This window comes from Oryctolagus cuniculus, chromosome 2, assembly GCF_051225735.1.
Source record: "Oryctolagus cuniculus isolate XC-2025 breed Fujian yellow rabbit chromosome 2, ASM5122573v1, whole genome shotgun sequence".
Taxonomy (NCBI): domain Eukaryota; kingdom Metazoa; phylum Chordata; class Mammalia; order Lagomorpha; family Leporidae; genus Oryctolagus; species Oryctolagus cuniculus.
This window is the reverse complement of record NC_142868.1, coordinates 75,662,239-75,681,296: the sequence shown is the minus strand read 5'-3', so window position 1 is coordinate 75,681,296 and position 19,058 is coordinate 75,662,239. Positions and strand designations below refer to the sequence as shown.

At 39.7% G+C, this 19,058-nt stretch overlaps 1 pseudogene; it reads right to left on the bottom strand.

Annotated features, from left to right (window-relative positions):
- Nucleotides 1-486: 486 nt before the first annotated feature.
- The window catches only part of LOC100340728 (prostaglandin E synthase 3-like), a 60,664-nt pseudogene continuing 42,092 nt past the window's right edge, over nucleotides 487-19,058 (bottom strand).

Here is a 19,058-nt window from a genome sequence, read left to right as displayed (position 1 = left end):
GTGAATTTTTTTTAAATAAACTTGAGTGGAACACTCCTGAATGATAGACAAGTTATCAGTTTAAGAAGTCAGCCAATTTGTTTCAGCCACTTTTGAGTCCCTGTTCTAAAACCCAAAATTTACTTGTCTTTTCCTAAGCAGAGCACTTCCTGTCATGGCAGTATATATGGTATGAAGTAAAAGAGACAAGTAAAATGTTTTTATTTATCCAAATTGCTGTTATCAATTATCTAGGACCTACCTAACTTCATGGAAGTTTGGGAAATGTTCATGTGTAAGGTTGTTGCCTTAGCTAACTTAAAATTGCCCCATACAATGGTATGCATCAACCCTTAGTGAAACCTTTAAAAAAATAGGTTTAAAATGTGTTACAGGAGGCAAATGCAGCATTTGCCTTTAGAGCTATCAACTCAGGCATTCTCTCAATTATGAAGATTGGCAGAGAAATCACTTTCTTTCTCAAAATCCAGGTGATGACAATACACCTTACTCCAGATCTGGCATTTTTTCATCATCACGGTCTTGTGAACCATCAACCTCTCCACCTACTTCTGTTAAATCTCCATCCTCATCACCACCCTTGCTGTTCAACATCTCAGAGAAATGATCAAAATTAGCTATGCCTTCATCTGAATCATCTTCCCAATCTTTCCAATTTTTTTAATGATTTATTTATTCATTTGAAAGTCAGAGTTACACAGAGAGAGGAAAGGCAGAGAGAGAGAGACAGAGAGAGACAGAGAGGTCTTCCATCTGCTGGTTCACTCCTCAATTGGCCGAACAGCCAGAGCTGGGCCGATCCAATCCGAAGGCAGGAATCAGGAGCTAGGAGCTTCCTTCGGTTATCCTACCCAGATACCACGTGCGGGCAGGGGCCCAAGGACTTGGGCCATCTTCTACTGCCTTCCCAGGCCACAGCACAGAGCTAGATTGGAAGTGGAGCAGCCGGGTCTCCACCAGCGTCCACACTGCAGGCGGCGACCTTACCTGCTATGCCACAGTGGCGGCCCCTCTTTCCCATTATTAAAGTCCACAATAAGACAATTAAGCTTTGCCCTTTTTTTGTTACCTTTGCCCACGACTGGCCAGATTCTCCTTCTTGTGAACAACATAAAATTGATCTGTCTCTGGGGCCGAACCTCCGTCCACAATGCCAGCACTGCACATGGGTGCGGTTGGAGTCCCAGCTGCTCCACTTCGAATCCTTCTCCCTGGGAAAGCAGCAGAGGACGCCCCAAGTGCGTGGGCCCCTGAACCCATATGGAAAACCCAGATGAAGCTCCTGGCTGGGCCAGCTCTGGCCGCTTTGCTGCCATTTGGAGAGTGAACCAGCGGATGGAAGACCTCTCTCTTTCTGTCTCTACCCCTGTCTGTAACTCTGCCTCTCAAATAAATAAAACATTTTTTAAAATGCATCTTGTCCATTCTTTTGTGCTTGGAATCATCTCGATCAATACAATGAAAAAGGTCAATTTCCTTTAAATGCCTAAAATTATCACTTCCTCAAAGACAACTGCATGTAAGTTTGGATTTTTCAAAATTTACATTGACGTCTTTACTGTCTTCAACACAAAATTCAATGAAGACAAAGTCGCTTCGGTCATACCACTTTCAGAAGCGGGCTGCGTTGAGGAATGGGCTGGGGCTAGCGGGTGGGCTGCTGGCCTTACCGCGGCGGCAGCTAGGAGCCGGCTCCCCTCGGGCGGCGACTCCCCTCCAGCGTTTTCTCCTCTCGCTGCCCTCAGGCGGCCGCGGCGGGCTCGATCTGGGTCCCCAAAACGCACAGCGCGGGAGCGCGGCTGCTCATGTCCCGGCGAAGAGGGAAGGGAGGAGAAGGCGCGCGAGGACGGAGGCTGAAGAGCGCGCGAGCGAGTGAGGGGTCCTGAGGTCGTTTAGCGCTCCTGTTTAGAACACCACTTTCCGATGATCGTGACCGAGTCCTCCTGGAGATACTTTGTTCTGCCTTCGCTGGTTGACATCGTCTCGCTTCACAACAGGTTAAAACAAGATTTGGTGTCAGTATTAATTACATTTTCGTTTTTACCATGATCCAGATTGTGCTTTTTCTTGTTTTGCTTGTTATTAAGGAAAGGGCATCTGTTTCATCTACTATTGATCTTTAAAAGCCTTCACTTACACACAAAAGCAGGAGTCACAGTGGAGTACTTTGCATACTTCTTACAGAAATGTCAGAAACTCTTTTTACAAATGCAGCAGCTACCTGGGACTGAAAGACCAAGGGCCTTGGGCCAGAAGGCACTTTTACTCTCAAGGCCATATGGAATGAAAATTAGATAAAGAATAATGTTGATCTTCTAGCAAAAATATCTTATTTTCTGCAATCCATAGGTCTCACCTACTGGCAACAGTCAAAATAACCCACTGGGTTATTAATCCTACTGGCAAGACAGTGCCGGGAGAAAACAGTAATAAAAAACTCATCTCCTCCTTAACCCAAGGTGGGGTTCCTGTCCTTGGCATAAATGTCTTTGACAATAATGCCATTTTCAAAACCAACTACAAAAAGAAAGTATGACACCCCAATATGAGATGTGGGCACCCCAATATGAGATGTGGGCACCCCAACTGGCATCTTAAACTGATGAAAACCAAGTGTCCTCCCTAGAAAATATTCTTATCAAGAATTAATATCCTGTAACTGAGAAGTATAAGAATTCTGTTAGCAATTTATATTATCTGTGAAATAAGACATAAAGTAACTGACTTCTATTACCAGCTGGTGGTGGTTCCATAGGATTAACAGATGGGGCACTAACTCTATGGATTATAGGTTTGTTAGATTTACCAATATTAAATAACTGCAGAGTTGGAATGATAGCTGTTTTTAGGACAGATGAAAATGCAGTTTACTTTTTTTTTTTAAGATTTTGTTCATTTACTTGAAAGGTAGAGTTATAGACAGAGAGAGGGAGAGACAGAGAGAAAGGTCTTCCATCCACTGGTTCACTCTCCAAATGCCCGCAATGGCCGGAGCTGAGTCGATCTGAAGCCAGGAGCTTCTTCCAGGTCTCCCAGGTGGGGCCCAAACACTTGGGCCATCTTTTACTGTTTTCCAAGTCCATCGCAGAGAGCTGGCTAAGAAAAGGAACACAAACTGGGGTCCATAGGGGATTCCGGCACTATGCCACCATGCCAGCCCCTCAGTTTACTGGGTTTGAAAAGCAGAAAATAGACTAGCAAAGGATAAAGCATCTTAGGATGAACTTTAAATAATTTATTTACCACACACCTAAGCAGCAGTTTATCATTGTTTAGAAACAGACAACAAAATACATACTTTCATTGTCTGGAGCTGTCCAGGAATAACCAAACCCTTAATCTTTGGTATATCAACCATAAACGTGTAATATTTTTACAATTCCTATTCATCATAACATGATCATCATAACATGATCTTTTATAAGATCTGTAACAATTTTTAGAATTTTTTGGAAGTCAAACATAATTGGTGTTTCTGGCTTACTTTGAAACCATGACTATTACGTTAAATAATTATTGACACATATCTATAAGAGAAATTAATGAAGACCTAACTAGCATAGAGTTTGTCTGGCTCTGACCTTAGAAATTAGAAGAAACCTGACAGATGCCATCAAAATCACAAATTTTGCAGAAAATACATGCCTATTCTTGGTTAAATGAAAATATATTGGGGACCGGTGCTGTGGCATAGGAGGTAAAGCCCTGGCCTGCAGTGCTGGCATCCCATATGGGCACCAGTTCAAGTCCCAGCTGCTCCACTTGCAATCCAGCTCTCTGCTATGGCCTGGGAAAGCAGTAGAAGATGGTCAAAGTCCTTGGGCCCCTGCACCCACCTGGGAGACCCAGATGAAGCACCTGGCTCCTGTCTTCTGATCAGCGCAGCTCCGGCTGTTGCGGTCATTTGGAGAGTAAGCCAGTGGATGGAAGACTTTCCCTCCCTCCCTCTCTCCCTCTCTCTCTGCCTCTCTGCATTTCAAATAAATAAATAAATAAATCTTTTTTAAAAATATGTTCAGCAGGGCTAATCAAAGCAACTTACTAAATTGCAATATCAAGAGAGCTTCATGTTCTGCAATGGTCAGTTTTTATTGAAGAGTAATGTTGGTTTTTTTGTTTTGTTTTGTTTTTTTTTGTTTTTTTTTTTTTTTTTTTGGACAGGCAGAGTGAACAGTGAGAGAGACAGAGAAAGGTCTTCCTTTGCTGTTGGTTCACCCCCCAATGGCCACTCCGGCCGGTGCACTGTGCCGATCCGAAGCCAGGAGCCAGGTGCCTCTCCTGGTCTCCCATGGGGTGCAGGGCCCAAGGACCTGGGCCATCCTCCACTGCACTCCCAGGCCACAGCAGAGAGCTGGACTGGAAGAGGAGCAACCAGGACAGTACCCGGGGCCCGACCGGGACTAGAACCCGGTTTGCCAGCGCCACAGGTGGAGGATTAGCCTATTGAGCCGCGGTGCCGGCAGGCTCGAAGAGTAATTCTTAACAATCAATTATAATTTTTGATTGTAGATTTCTCAAGTTAAAATTAATTATATCTCTATAACATTCCTATAATTTGCTGGCATCAATATGGCATTTATGTTGCATTTGATATAAATTGTGAAGAATGATCTTCTCCTTCCCTCTTGTATTATGCATAAAAATTCTGGTTGTTGGTTTTTTATAACCATTTCTGTACATCTTCCACTAGCTTCTTTTCCTCATCTTACCATAGCTCTTGACTGTATCATAATATCCCACATTACAACAGAAACAAAAATGAAGGATGGATCAAGTCCATGATGTGGTCAAAATCCAGAAAAGCTAATGGAATGGCCAGGCCAAAGCCAAGTGTCAGGAATTCAATCTAGAGCTCCCTCATGGGTGGCAGCAACTCATGTACTTGAGCCATTGCCACTGCCTTCCAGAGTGTGTGTTATCAAATGCAGTTAGTAACCAGAGCTGGGATTTGAATCTAAGCACTATGATGTGAGATACAAACCTCATATTTGGCATGTTAACCAGTAGACCAAATGCTACCCATAAATATTTTTATTTTTAATTTTAAGGTGAACTAGAACAATTTGGAAAATTATATAGGTAGGGGACATATTAAGATCTTGGTGGGTAAGTAATGACAGATGAGGGAACAGAGGTGGAAGAGGTGTGAAAGGTAAAGGAGATAGGATGCTCCAAAGTGTCACATAGGAAAAACAAAAATAGGATCAGCAACGATGGATGAGGTGATGAAAAGATAAAGAGGAAGGAGAGCAGGGCAATGCTGACATGGGAAAAGGGTATTAATATTGAGATAATTTGGAACTTCAAAAAGGAGTCTGGCTTGTGGAAAAGGCTGAAGATTATAATTTATTAGCAGTACTCCCTCTGAAGTGAGAAGAAAAGATACAAATTGTTCCATGCATAAGTAGAAAAGAAAGTATGAGGCTCAATACAGGCATCAATGTTAGGCAGTTTTGAGAAACATCTGTATATCCATATCTATATCTATTCCAGACAGGAAGAGCTATCAGTAGACACTGAGAGAGGTGGGCAAAGGAAGAAAGAAGTCCAGGTGAGTCTTGAACAATTCTCTTATACCAATATTTTTGTAGTAGTGATTATCATTATGTTACCAATTTGCTTATTAATATGAATAGGGGAGTGGTTAATTACTCTGTTTGGCAGGTGGGCATAAAGGTATAGTCAGGTAGGAGCATGAGGTCACACAGGGGGTTTGAGGAAGGCATGGTCTTCAAGCTCAAATCTAATCCATTTTATCTTATATGCCTGCCTCCATCAATTATAATTGGATTTAACCTGATATTTTAAAAGCACATAAATAAATGCATACACTATGTTTCATTAAGTACTTTTGTTGTGGAGATAGGCACCCCTGTACTATGTTACAAGGATTGAGCACTCCAACTAGGATTGAAGATACCCTCCCCAACTAGACTTGGTCCAGATTCTTGTCTTCCTACAGGTACGAATACAACCAGGAAACATATAGAGGTGAACAGAAAAGGAGGATTTATTGAAAGGCAAAAGGATAATACCCACTCAAATCTGGGTGCAGACAACCTCAAGAGAGAGAATCCGCCTTTTTATAGATAAGGGGTGGGGCTACAGTGTGCTTGATGATCTCCAAAAAGGTATCATGGCATTTGGTGCCTGATGGACAGTGCAACTTAGCTGCACGACCCAAATCTTCATCCACGTTGAATGGGCACGGTAGGCAGTGGGAGTAGGGCAGTGCACATGGTTTGAGTGTTAGCAGTTCTTGTCCCTCACTGACTCCCTGCCTATCCCACATCACTTCCTTACATATTTGACATAAAGGAAGTAATTCTGTTAACAATGAGTAAAAATACATCTGTTACTATTGATGATTATTTGCTTACCATAAGAGTAATGAAATGATGATGATGGAGACTACAACAGAAGGCAGAAGACCTGGCTTCATGCTCCATCCCTCACCTGCTAATGCAAACTCAGTTCCTGGCCTCTAAGAATAGAAGCCGGGAAAGAGCCTAACCTTAAAGCCTGTCTCTCAGTCTGCTTCCTGAAATTATCTACATTTTCACATCATCAGTGCTTGTTTTCAGGGAGGCATTCACTCTGCTTTCAGAGCACAGATCCCCTCTCCCTCCCTCTTATTGTTTGGTTGGTCTCCTCACCTGCCAGGTGGCAGGTTATCTCTCCTAAAAAGCCTCTTATCTCTTCTTCATTTGTTTTCTAACTTAACCAAAATCCCCCTATCTGCTTTTAATTTCTTTGTTTGTTGAAATTCCTATGATTTCTTTTGGACAAGGTGAAGACTAAGAGGACCTGGGCTAGCTCAAAGAGTTGACTTAGCTGTGCCAAGAAATCCATACAGCTAACAGCATCTGGTCAAGCAGAGAGCATCTGTGTCCTCCATGTCTACTGTATTAAGAGCATTGCCACATTTTCTTACCCATCAATTCCCGTGTTCTGATCATGTATGAATGTCTTACAGTAGTGTTTTGGATTTCACTTTCATAATTGCTTAGAGAAATGTATATAAAAGATGCAAAAGAATAACTCCTAAATGGGAAATATATACATATATATGTGATTAAAAGGTACTTTACAAAGTACTTGGAAAACTGAAATTAAAAAATGTTTATTTTGTTTCAAAATATTTTTGAAATACATGCATACTATTTTCATAATATGCATTTTCCACAATCTTTATGTTTGTGTCATATCTTTTTTCTTTTTTTCTTTTATTTATGAAAAGGGAGCAAATTTCATGTATTTCATATATACAGTTGTAAGAACATAATTACACTTTCCATCCTTCTATTCCTCCCACCATGACTACCATACTCCTTCCTCCTTCCTTTCTTGTATTTCTTCTAATTTTTGCAGTGACATACTTTCAATATACTCATAAGCTTAATCTTCCAGTAAATAAAGAATTCAACAAGTAGTGGCTGGCATTGTACAGTAGCAAGTAAAGCCAGTGCCTGTGATGCTGGCATCCCATGTGGGTGCCAGTTAGTGTCCCAGCTGCTTCATTCCAATCAAGCTCCCTGGCTAATGCATCTGGGAAGGAAGTAGAGGATGGCCCAAGTCCTCGGACTCCTACACTCATTTGGGAGATCCAGAGGAAGCTCCTGGCTCTTGGCTTCAGATCAGCGCAGCTCTGGCTGTTGCAAGCATTTGGGGAATGAACCAGCAAAAGAAAGATTTCTCTCTGACCCTCCCTCTTTTTCTGTAAATGCTGCCTTTCAAAATAAATCTTTTTTTATTTTTTTTAAGATTTATTTTATTTATTTGAAAGACAGAATTACAGAGAGAGGTAGAGACAGAGAGAAGAAGTCTTCCATCTGCTGGTTCACTCCCAGATAGCCACAACAGCCGGAGCTGCACCAGTCTCAAGCCAGGAGCCAGGAGCTTCTTCTGGGTCTCCCACGTGGGTGCAGGGACCCATAGAGTTGGGCCATCTTCTACTGCTTTCGCAGGCCATGGCAGAGAACTGGATTGGAAGAGAGGCAACCGGGACTAGAACCAGCACCCATATGGGATGCTGGCACCTCAGGCCAGGGCTTTAACCTGCTGTGCCACAGCACCAATCCCTCAAAATAAATCTTTTTAAAAAACAGAATTCAACAAGTAGTAAGTAGAAAAATCACTGTTTTCAGGAATATAGACAAGAGACATAAACAATTATCAAATCTCAGAATGTCAATTTCACTCATAAATTACTTTTTTGTATAAATTTGTCAATTTTTATATAAATTTGTCAATTTTTATATAAATTTGTCAACTTCACTCATAAATTACTTTTTTATGTATTAGTTACCACAAATCAGAGAAAACATGATTTTTGTCAATTTAGGACTAATTTAACTAAGGATAGTGGTCTCCAATTATATCCATTTTGTTGTGAAGATAGGATTTCATTCTTTTTTATGGCTGAGTAGTTTTCCATCGTGTATGTATACCATGATTTCTTACCCAATCATCTGTTGATGGGCATCTGGGTTGATTCTATATATTATTATTGTAAATGGAGGTGCTGCAAACATGGGATTATAGATAATGCTTTCATATGCTGATTTCATTTCCTTTGGGTGAATTCCCAGTAATTGGCTGGATCATAGTAGATCTATTTTCAGATTACTGATGAATCTCCATACTGTCTTCCACAATGGTTGCGCTAGTTTACATCTGAATCAACAGTATTAGTGTACATTTTTCTCAACATCCTCACAAGCATTTATTATTTTTTAATTTTCATATGATGGACATTCTAACTAGGGTGAGGTAAAACCTCATTGTGATTTTGATTCGCGTTTGTTTTATAATCTTTGTGAAACCAATAGATAAGAATGTTATACTACTGTGGTTTTAATGACCTGTGATTATTTTAAAATTTACTGTATGTGGGTGAAATGGCCAATTTTTTATTTCAAACAAATAAATAAATCTTTTAAAAAAAGAAAGAAAATGATTCCAGCTTTTCCCCATTCATTATGATCTGCCTGTGCATTTGTCATCTATTGCCTTGATTATGTTGAGGTACGTTCCTTCTATACCCAATTTGCTTAAGGTTTTTTATCATGAAAAGACATTGTGTTTTATCAAATGTTTTCTATGTATTATTAAGGTAGTCATGTGGTTTTTACTCATCAGTTTGTTAATAAGATATGTCTCATTTATTGATTTGCTTATGTTGAAACATCTCTGCATCCCAGTGATAAAACCTATTTGGTTCATGGTGGATGATGTGTTGCTGCATTCCATTAGCTAGAATCTTGTTGATGATTTTTGCATCTCTGATTGTCGGGAATATTGGTCTATAGTTTTCTTTGTTGTATCTTTTTCTGGTTTTGGAATTAATGTGGTACTTGCCTCATAGAAGAAGTTTAGGAGGACTCCCTCCCTTTCAACTGTTTTGAATAGTTTAAGAATTGGGATTGGTTCTTTAAAAGTTTGGTAGAATTCAGAAGTGAAACCATCCTGTTCTGAGCTTTTCATGGTTGGGAGGGTCTTTATTACTGAATCAATCTCTGTATTGGTTATTGGTCTATTAAGATTTTCTGGCCAGCGCCGTGGTTTAATAGGCTAATCCTCCGCCTGCGGCGCCAGCACACCGGGTTCTAGTCCCGGTCAGGGCGTCGGATTCTGTCCTGGTTGCCCCTCTTCCAGGCCAGCTCTCTGCTGTGGCCCGGGAGTGCAGTGGAGGATGGCCCCAGTGCTTGGGCCCTGCACCCCATGGGAGACCAGGAGAAGTACCTGGCTCCTGGCTTCGGATCAGAGCAGCGGCCATTTGAGGGTGAACCAACAGCAAAGGAAGACCTTTCTCTCTGTCTCTCTCACTGTCCACTCTGCCTGTCAAAAAAAAAAAAAAAAAAAAAAAGATTTTCTGTGTCTTTCAGCAGAGCTCTGCTGGGCTATCAGCTGGCACTGAGAATGAGGTGGCTCTCTCCATGAATGGCGAGGCTCATGAAGCAGAGTGGATCCCCTGAGCTCTGTGACTGTTCCATCTATTTACATATAATGTTAATGTATATGCTATATTAATGTACACACAATAGTATAGGTGAATAATATAAAAACACTCCATTTTTTGAAACTTGAAAACTATTAAACACTTAAAAATTTGAAGCGTTCACTAAGCATGTTAGGAGAAATCAGAGAGTTATAAAAAATTTAGTCTGGTTTTTAAAAAAGCATTTATATAAATTAAAAAATGTAGAGCAGAGATTGCTTATTTCCAGATTGTTTCAGCTCTCTGGTCTGTCTCCCCCTGAGCCCTCTGTATTTAATAAGGTACTCATAGAGTCCTCCTTTGGAGAAATCATATGATTTCTCACTCAGACTGTTAAATTATTGACATTCAAATGGGACACTATTAATAATGACTTCAGGGAAACAAGTATAAATTCTTTCACTTTTAGTGTAACCTCTGGCTTGCTTTTGCCAATGAGATTTAGCATACCTGATAGAAAATGAAGCTGGCAATGTGTCTGAGCAGTAGAATTTGCCCTCTTGAACTTTGGCCATCACACAAGATGAGCTTCTCTTATGTAGTTCCTATTCCTTCCTCCTGTACCGTAGGATTAATACATCTGGAGGAAACCTGAGCCGAACCCATGGGAGATGCCAAGCCCAAGTCAACCCACAGCTTACAGCAGAGTAAACAACTGTGGTTGGGGTATGACTTATACCCAAAGCTTCACTTGATGGCGGCTTGGTCACCAATGAAATTGTATTGACAATAGTGACATGTTGAAGATGTGAGGCCTTGTATAAAGATTAGTGTTGGTCTCATGATGTGGGTTCGATTTTGTAGGAGTGGATTAATTTATGTGAGAAGAGGCTTTAAAAAACAGCAAATTTGGCCCCACCATGACTTCCAGCTTCTTCATTCACTGGATGAAATCTCTCCCCTCCCTTCCTCATGTCCTCCTGCTGTGTGGTGCTCCTGCCTTGAGGTCCTCACTAAAAGCCAGTGCTGGCACCATGTTGTTGAACATCTAGAACCTTCTGGACTAGATAACCTTCTCTTCATTGTAAAGTAATCAGACTCAGGTACTTTTTGATAGCTATCAAAATGGACTAAGATACCGTCTAGGACCAACAAAAATCTGTTTAAAACCAGGCATACATAGCTAAATGTTGACATAAGCCATTAAGTTTTGGATAACACTATTACACAGTTTTCTCGTAATTTCTAGCCAAGTATTTCTCGACGGCAGATACTGTTAGTTGTACTATGTGGTAACTACTGACCTCATCTTTCTTCAGATATTGAAGAGAACTATATTCCTAATTGCAAGGAAATTCTGGCTTAGGAGAGAAGTAAAAGCACATTCTACAACTGACAAAAATGCAGAGTAATGTTTGTCTAAGAGCTCAGTAATACAGCATTGAAAGTTGAAAATAGCTTTGACAATGACGCAGAAAAGGCTCTTGGTCCTAGCTGAGCAATGGATTATGTCATCTTCTGAGGCTTCTGTTCTTCCAGCTGTAAAATGAGTGAGCGTCTTAAACTAGATTAACACTTTGGTGATTCCAGCTCAAAAAAAGAGAAAAATGTAAGCTCTTGTGCTTACTCAAAAGACTGACTCATACAGAGTTAACCTCATCAAAGAAGGAGGGCGTAATATTAGAGTGGTATATGTGATGCGTGGTGTTACACTTCTGAGAGTGGGTCAGATTGAGATAGATTGGTATATTAAAAGATAATACATTGTGTGAGTAAAGAGTCAAGTGCAAATCAAGCAAGATCTGTACCAACAGAGAAAGAAGCTATGACAAGAAAAGTACTGTTTCATGCCTATAGCTTCTTAATACATGTTCCTTCCAAAAGAAATGAACTTTCTTTCTAAGTCTATTCTTATTTTATAGCATGTAAAACTTAGTCTTCCACAGCCACTTATAAATTCTGTGATTGTAAAGTGTTAAACCTCATGTACCACATTTTTAAAATTACTCTTTTCCTTGTGTTGTCCCTAAAAAGGACTTAAAATTATGTTTTGTTTCCATGGCACATCCACACAGCACAATCAGGAGCTGTGTGTCATACGCACTACTGAGTAGCCTATCCATTTGTAAAACTTAATATGGATTACACTCAGTCAACATTGGTCCACAAATCACCTGTGATGGTGAGGAAAGCCATAATGAAATCATGATCCTGAAATGCAATCAAAGAACTAGAACTCTTTGCTGTCTGTATGATGACACAATCTTTGAGTCCTAGAATAGCATTTTCTTAAAAATAGCTTGAATTCGGTCATGTTGAAGAATGAGCTTGTGTTTCATGTTATTACTTGCATTTGGAGTTCAGTTTAGGATAAAGCCGCTTTCAAAAGGTTACAAAAAGGCCCAGGGATTTTCCTGAAAGTTCAGTTCTGTACGCTACTGCCTGTCCTTGGGAGCATGGAGCCTTTCCAAATGCCTAGCCTTCCCACTGTCAGCAGGAATCATGAGGCCTGGAGAAGTCACTTGACAGGTGTTTGTTTACACTCTGGTCAATGCAGGTATGAAAAATAACCAAGTGGGGGGTCAGCATTGTGGTGCAACAGGTTATACTGCCACCAGCATTACCAGAATCCAATATGGGTACCAGTTTGAGTCCTGGCTGCTCTATTTCCCGTCCAGATCCCTGCTAATGTGCCTGGTAAAGCAGCAGCAGATGGCCCAAGTACTTGATCCCCTGCCACCCACCCATGTAGGAGACCTGAGTGGACTTTCTCATTCCTAGCTTCATCTGGTCCAACTGCAGCTGTTATGGCCATTTGGGGAGTGAACCAAAAGATTGAAGATCTCTCTTTCTCTCCCTCTCTGTTTCTCCTCCTCTCTGTGTAATAAATAAATAAATGAATTTATCTCAAATAAATTCAAATAAATAAATGAATAAATATTTACCTTTCAAATAAATAAATGAATAAATATTTTAATGAAAAGAAAGAACCAAGGATATATAATTGTCACAATTAAACAAATGTTATAATTGGAGCACAAATGAATAATGCCTTGTAGCTCATGAATTTATCATTTAATTTTCAAATTCTTAGTTTTTTTAATTATTGTGCATTTTTATTTTGTTCTGTACTCAACCCTAATCTAAACCAAGTGGGTAAAACTTTATTGTAAAGCTACTAAAAAAAGTGTGCTATTTTTAGACTTTACCTGATTGTGAATCTTCAAAGGGAGCTCAGAGCAACACTTGGAAAGCACACATTGTGGGTGGGTTTCTGTAAACACACTCTCTACTCTTCTTTGAAATTATGCTTGTAAGAGTTATTACACGGGAAATCCCCAGGGATGACTAATGCTTAAATTGAATAAATATCCCACACAGCGAAGGAATCCTAGAAGTAAGCACAGAGGAAAACAGCCCAGTGACCTCCTCTCTGCTTCTGAGAAGGGCAACCAAAGACATTCATCAATCATTACCCACTACACAGTGGGGAATGGTTCTTTTTGCTTAATATAATGAGAAAATAAGAATCAGTACCAAGTTCTCTTTTGATGAATAATGCTTCATATTGCAAGCTGGGCCAAAATAGAGGGTAAGAGAAAGAGATCTGCTTATTTACTGTATACAACCTTCAAAAACAGCTAAAAGATCAGGTACTGATAATTAATAGGAATTTCTGCATAAGTTAGTTTCTCCTTTGGTTATACTTATATGCATGGATTTCAAAATATTTTTGTACAGAAATAAGCATATCATTTAGTTTTAGACAAACTTTCTGAATCACCATATATATCTTTATTTGCTGTATCTTTGATAAAGAAATAATTAAGTACTATAATTATTATTATCTCTTTAGTTCTGAAGGCCTGAGTAGGGGCAGATCATGAAGGTCACAAAACATGAAACTAGGAATGGAAAAAAAATACTAAGAACTATGTGATCACTAGAAGTCTGGATAGAGAAGTATTTGAAAAACTAGATAAACCCATAAACCCATAATTCCCAGATATCAGAAACAAAGTTTACATTACATTCAGAAACTAAATTTGAGATCCTCCACCTTGCAGAAGGGTCAGCTGATAAGAGGTAAAAACTGTTTAAATCAGTGCTTCTCAAACTTGAATGTGTATCATATTACCTGGGAATCTCATTAACATGTAGATTTTGATTTAATAGTCCTGGAATGGAACCCAAGTTGATGCCTATGTTGGCAGTCCATATACCACACTCTACTCACTGTCTCCAGAATTTTGCCTACCCACAAGTTAGGCGTATTAAAAGCTTAGTAAACAGTACAGAGGTTTAAGTGATAAGAATCCCTGTCTCAAGAGGCTAAAAAAGCCTTGTGCCTTGGCCGGGATGTTGTGCATATCAACTTGGAGCCAACGTATGTATCAATCCCAGGAAATGCAGAGCCCAGGGCCCAAAAATGGAAGTAGTGAGCTGCGCCTGGGTAAGTAAATAGAACACATTTTGTAGGAGCAGATCCCAATAATACCCAATACAAATGTGGAGGCAAATTTTTTTCATTGACTTCCACAATCTGATATTAAAATTGCCCCCTGCAATGCAGTGGTCTTTAATACATGTTGTAGAAAAGATTTGGAGTAAACCTCAGTGACTTATTTAACTCAGGTTTATTAGGGACATCTTCATGTGTAACTCATTAGACAGGCAGCTGGACATGAGAATCCAAAGATCTTGAGGTTAGATTGTTTTAATTATGAGCTAATATTCATCATGTGTTGTCGCTCCTCCTCTTCATGGAGGAACGACACTAAACCCTGCCTAGGCTTCATATCCGAGTCACGGCACCATTATGTGCTCCCCCTCTTCGTGGAGGAACGACACAAAACCCTGCCTAGGTTTCCTATCCGAGTCACGGCACCATTATGTCGCTCCCCCTCTTCGCGGAGGAACGACACTAAACCCTGCGCTGTTCTTTTGTCTGCTCGGCCCTCCCCGGGTTTGCTGCTGGTTCTTCCCGGGTTGGCTACCGACCCTTCCACCTCCGTGGAAGGGCGGTTCCCCCTGCCACTTTCCCCACTTCCGCCGGGGAGCGGCACACCGCCGGCCGGCTCTCTCGGGGGCTGCACAGGTGTTCCTTCAGATAGGTGTTCCTTCAGATAGATGTTCCCCTTAGATGTTCCCCTTAGATGTTCCTGGTGCATGCCGTCTCTCTCCTCCTTTATAGTCCTCCTCCGCCAATCCCAACTCGGCTGCCCACACGCCGAGTACGCTGCTCTCCTCCAATCAGGAGTAGGTCCTGCAGCTTGTCAAGTTGGTGAGAGGCAGCTGGGTAGAAGCTGTTGCCTCCTCTCCCAGCGCCATATTGTGGGAGAGCAGATGCATAGAATAAGTCTTAATTCCAGTAACTTAGTCTAGTCCGAGTTGCTCCCCACAATGTGTGTTATCACAAATCAAGTTATTGAACTTCTCTGGGCCTCAGATTCCTCACCTGTGAAAGGAGCATAGTAAGGATATCAATCTCATAGAATTATTGTGATGACCAAATGAAAACACACAAAAGTCAGAAAAGTATCTAGTGCAGAGGAAATAAACAATGTGTGCTATTATTTGTTTTTATTTACATTAAGTATATATTTATTTGAATGATGGTTTGCTAACATATAGTCTACGACAACATATTTACATAGTAAAAGTCCATTGATTTATATGACTTAGTATCAATTGCTTTCTAAAAATGATAAATTTAATTAATTTTCTCTTCTTTTTCTCTCTCCCATTCCCCACCCTTCTCAGACTATATTAATCATTATTTTAGACTCAAATCAATTACATATATACATTTTAACTTAAAACATGCAGTATTTGTCTTTCTGTTTCTGACTCATTCCATATGATATACTGATCAGCAGGCAGTCCTATCCCTTTTTTTACAAATGTCAGAATTTTGTTCTTTTTATGCCCAAGTAATATTCCAGTGTGTGTGTGTGTGTGTGTGTGTGTGTAACACTTTATCATTCACCCTCTGATGAACATTTAGGTTGATTTTATAATTTATTTCTTGACTACTGTGAATAGTGTTATAAAAAATATGTCAGAACAGATATCTTTTTGAAATTCTGATTTCATTTCCTTTGGATATATTCCCAGAAGTGAGATAGCTGGGTCATATGAAAAATCCATTTCCTTCCTTCCTTCCTTTCTTCTTTCCTCCTGTTGCTTTCTTTTCTTTCTTCCTTCCTTTCTTTTGAGGAACCTCTGTATTCTTTTCCATAAAGTCTACTCAGTTGCGTTCCTACACAGTGCATTAAGGCTTCTTTTTCTCCACAACCTCACCATTGTCGTGTTTTGTCTTTTCGATAAAAGCCGTTCCACTTGGCATGAGATGATATCTGTTATGGTTTTTATTTGCATTTCTCTGATGGTTAGTTATTCTAAGCTTTTTTTTTTTTCATGTGTTTGTGGGCCATTGTATTTCTTCTTTTGAAGAATGTGTTTAGATCCTTTGCCCACTTCTTAACTGGATGGTTTCTTTTGCTGTTGCTGAATTTCTTGAGATTCTTATGTGTTCTGCATGTTATTCCTCTACTGTATACATAGTTTGCAAATATTTTCTCTCATTCTGTTAGTTGTCTCTTCATCCTATTAATTGTTTTCTTTGCTATGCAGAAGTTTCTTAGTTTGATATAATTCCAAATTTTGTATTTTTGTTCTTAATACCTGTACTTTGAAGATTTGTACCAACATCCTAAAGTGTTTCTGCTGTATTTCCCTCCAGTAGTTTTGTATCTTACTTTTAGATTTTTGATCCATTTTGAGTTGATTTTTGCAGCGGGTGAGAGGTTTAGAGGTTTTGTTTCAAACTTTTACCTGTAGAAATAGTTTTCATAGCACCATTTATTAAATAATTATCCTTTCTCCAGAAAGTACTTTTAGCACTTTTGTCAAAGATAAATTAGAGGTAGAAGCATGGAGTTATTTATATTATTTCCACTCAATTCCAATGGTCAGTGTGTCATTTTCATGCCCATTCTCCTGGGATACCACCTTCCTTCTGAACTCTACAGCTCTCAGCTCATGACTTGTATAGCTATTTAACCATCGCTTGTTTCAGACTGTCCTTGGGCCAATTGCTTTATTAATCTGCCTAAAATACTAATTCTAATTAAGTTTCTACTCTTCTCAATGATCTTGTCTTCCATATCAAATTCGAACTCTTCTGCCTGACATAACCTATCTATTTGACCTATCTGTATCCTGTCCATCACTCAGGTCAACAAATTGTGTATCATTCAATTTACCTTCTATGCTTTTCTTAGCAGTCATTTTCCTTTGCTCTGTTTGTCACCATTTTCATTTGTTCTAATGACCAGAAAGCCTTCCCAACGATATGCATGATGTGAATTCCATGAATTTGACTGGCAGTAGATTGGGATACACACATTAAGAGAAGAAAAACAGAAAGGACTCAAAAATACATTTACCCATATCGTTTCCTCAAAATCATGATTTCAGCTGAAGATTTAGACAAAAGTGACACGTATCAAAGTGTTTTAAGTTTACAACAAAGTGTTGTTGTTGGAAATGAGTTCTGTGAGTGACATACTACCCATTGTTTGACCACAGGTCAGCATATCCAAGCTGAACATGATCCCTACAACCTGCTGGAGATCACATTACCACACTGCATATGGGTACATAAAACTGTCGGACTGTTATTTCAGAAGACGTGCAAGGAAGAACATGATGACATGGGTCACTTGCTGCCAGGAATATAGCTTTAGGGCATGATATAGTTGTTTAATGGTCCACTGATAGTTCCTCAAGACAACTGAGGTGTTTAAAGTTTTAGCCACCCTGGGTGTATAAAAAGCAGTAATCAAGTCAAATGTCTTCTTTCAAAGTACTTTTTAAATATCAAAAATGAGTTTAATAATTATATTTTATTATATTACAGAAAAATAATAAAGATAAAAATAGCAAAATATTTCTCTTATCTATCACTTTTTTTAAAGATTCGTTTATTCATTTGAAAGAGTTACACAAAGACAGAAGGAGAAGCAGAGAGAGAGAGAGAGAGAGAGCTAGAGAGAGGTCCTCCAACCGCTGGTTCACTCCCCAATTGCCCTGATTGGCTGGAGCTGTGCCAATCTGAAGCCAGGAGCCAGCAGCTTCCTCTGGGTCTCTCATTTGGGTGCAGGGGGCCAAGGACTTGGACCATATTCTACTGCTTTCCCAGGTCATAGCAGAGAGCTGGATAGGAAGTGGAGCAGCCAGGACACAAACTGACGCCCATGTGGGATGCAGGCACTGCAGATGGCAGCTTAACCCACTACACCAGAGCGCCAGCCACTTCTCTATTACCCTTACATGAATTATAAAAATATGATTTATATTTTCCTCTTTTTTAGATCAGTGGCATTATTTCCAACATTTGCTTTCTATTTAATTTCCATGATACGGAAGAACAAGACTACCTGAAAGTGAATCACTCCTATTCATATATTTTACAAAAACATATTGCTCAGAAAATGATAGATGATGATGATGATGGTAGGTAGCTAAATAGGCAGATGATAGATAGAGGTGGATAGATATAAAACAAGTTAGACATCCATCAGCAACACTCAACATTTAAGAGCTGCTGACAACATGACTATCTCACACCAACAGAGACATTTTCTACACATGATCTTGGGTTCTCTATGTCTTCAATCTCAGACCAAATTCAAACAGGAAAAAAGGATAAGGATTTGAAGTGGGAAAGCACAGTGAGAAAAAATAACGAAGCAAAAGAAAGTAGCACTTGTCGATGACTCCTACACACCAGGTGCAAGGCACTGCATTGTTTTTCACACATTATGATAGAAGCTATACCTCTTATGTTTCAAGTAGTGAGCGCTTCTGAGCTCACACATTAATTTCTATTTGGAGCATTCATGCTCCAAATTCAGCCACTTCTGATCATTTAATCACTTTATTCACCATCAGCAGTGCACAGTTTATGATACATTAACCCATGCTTGTTTTTAAGCCAATATGGTAAGGATTTAATAGAAATTTTCTGTTAATTCACACTTTTTTTGCCCATTTTTCGCAGCCCATGCTTATACATTATGTTGAATACAAATGTAATATGACATGCAAAGCA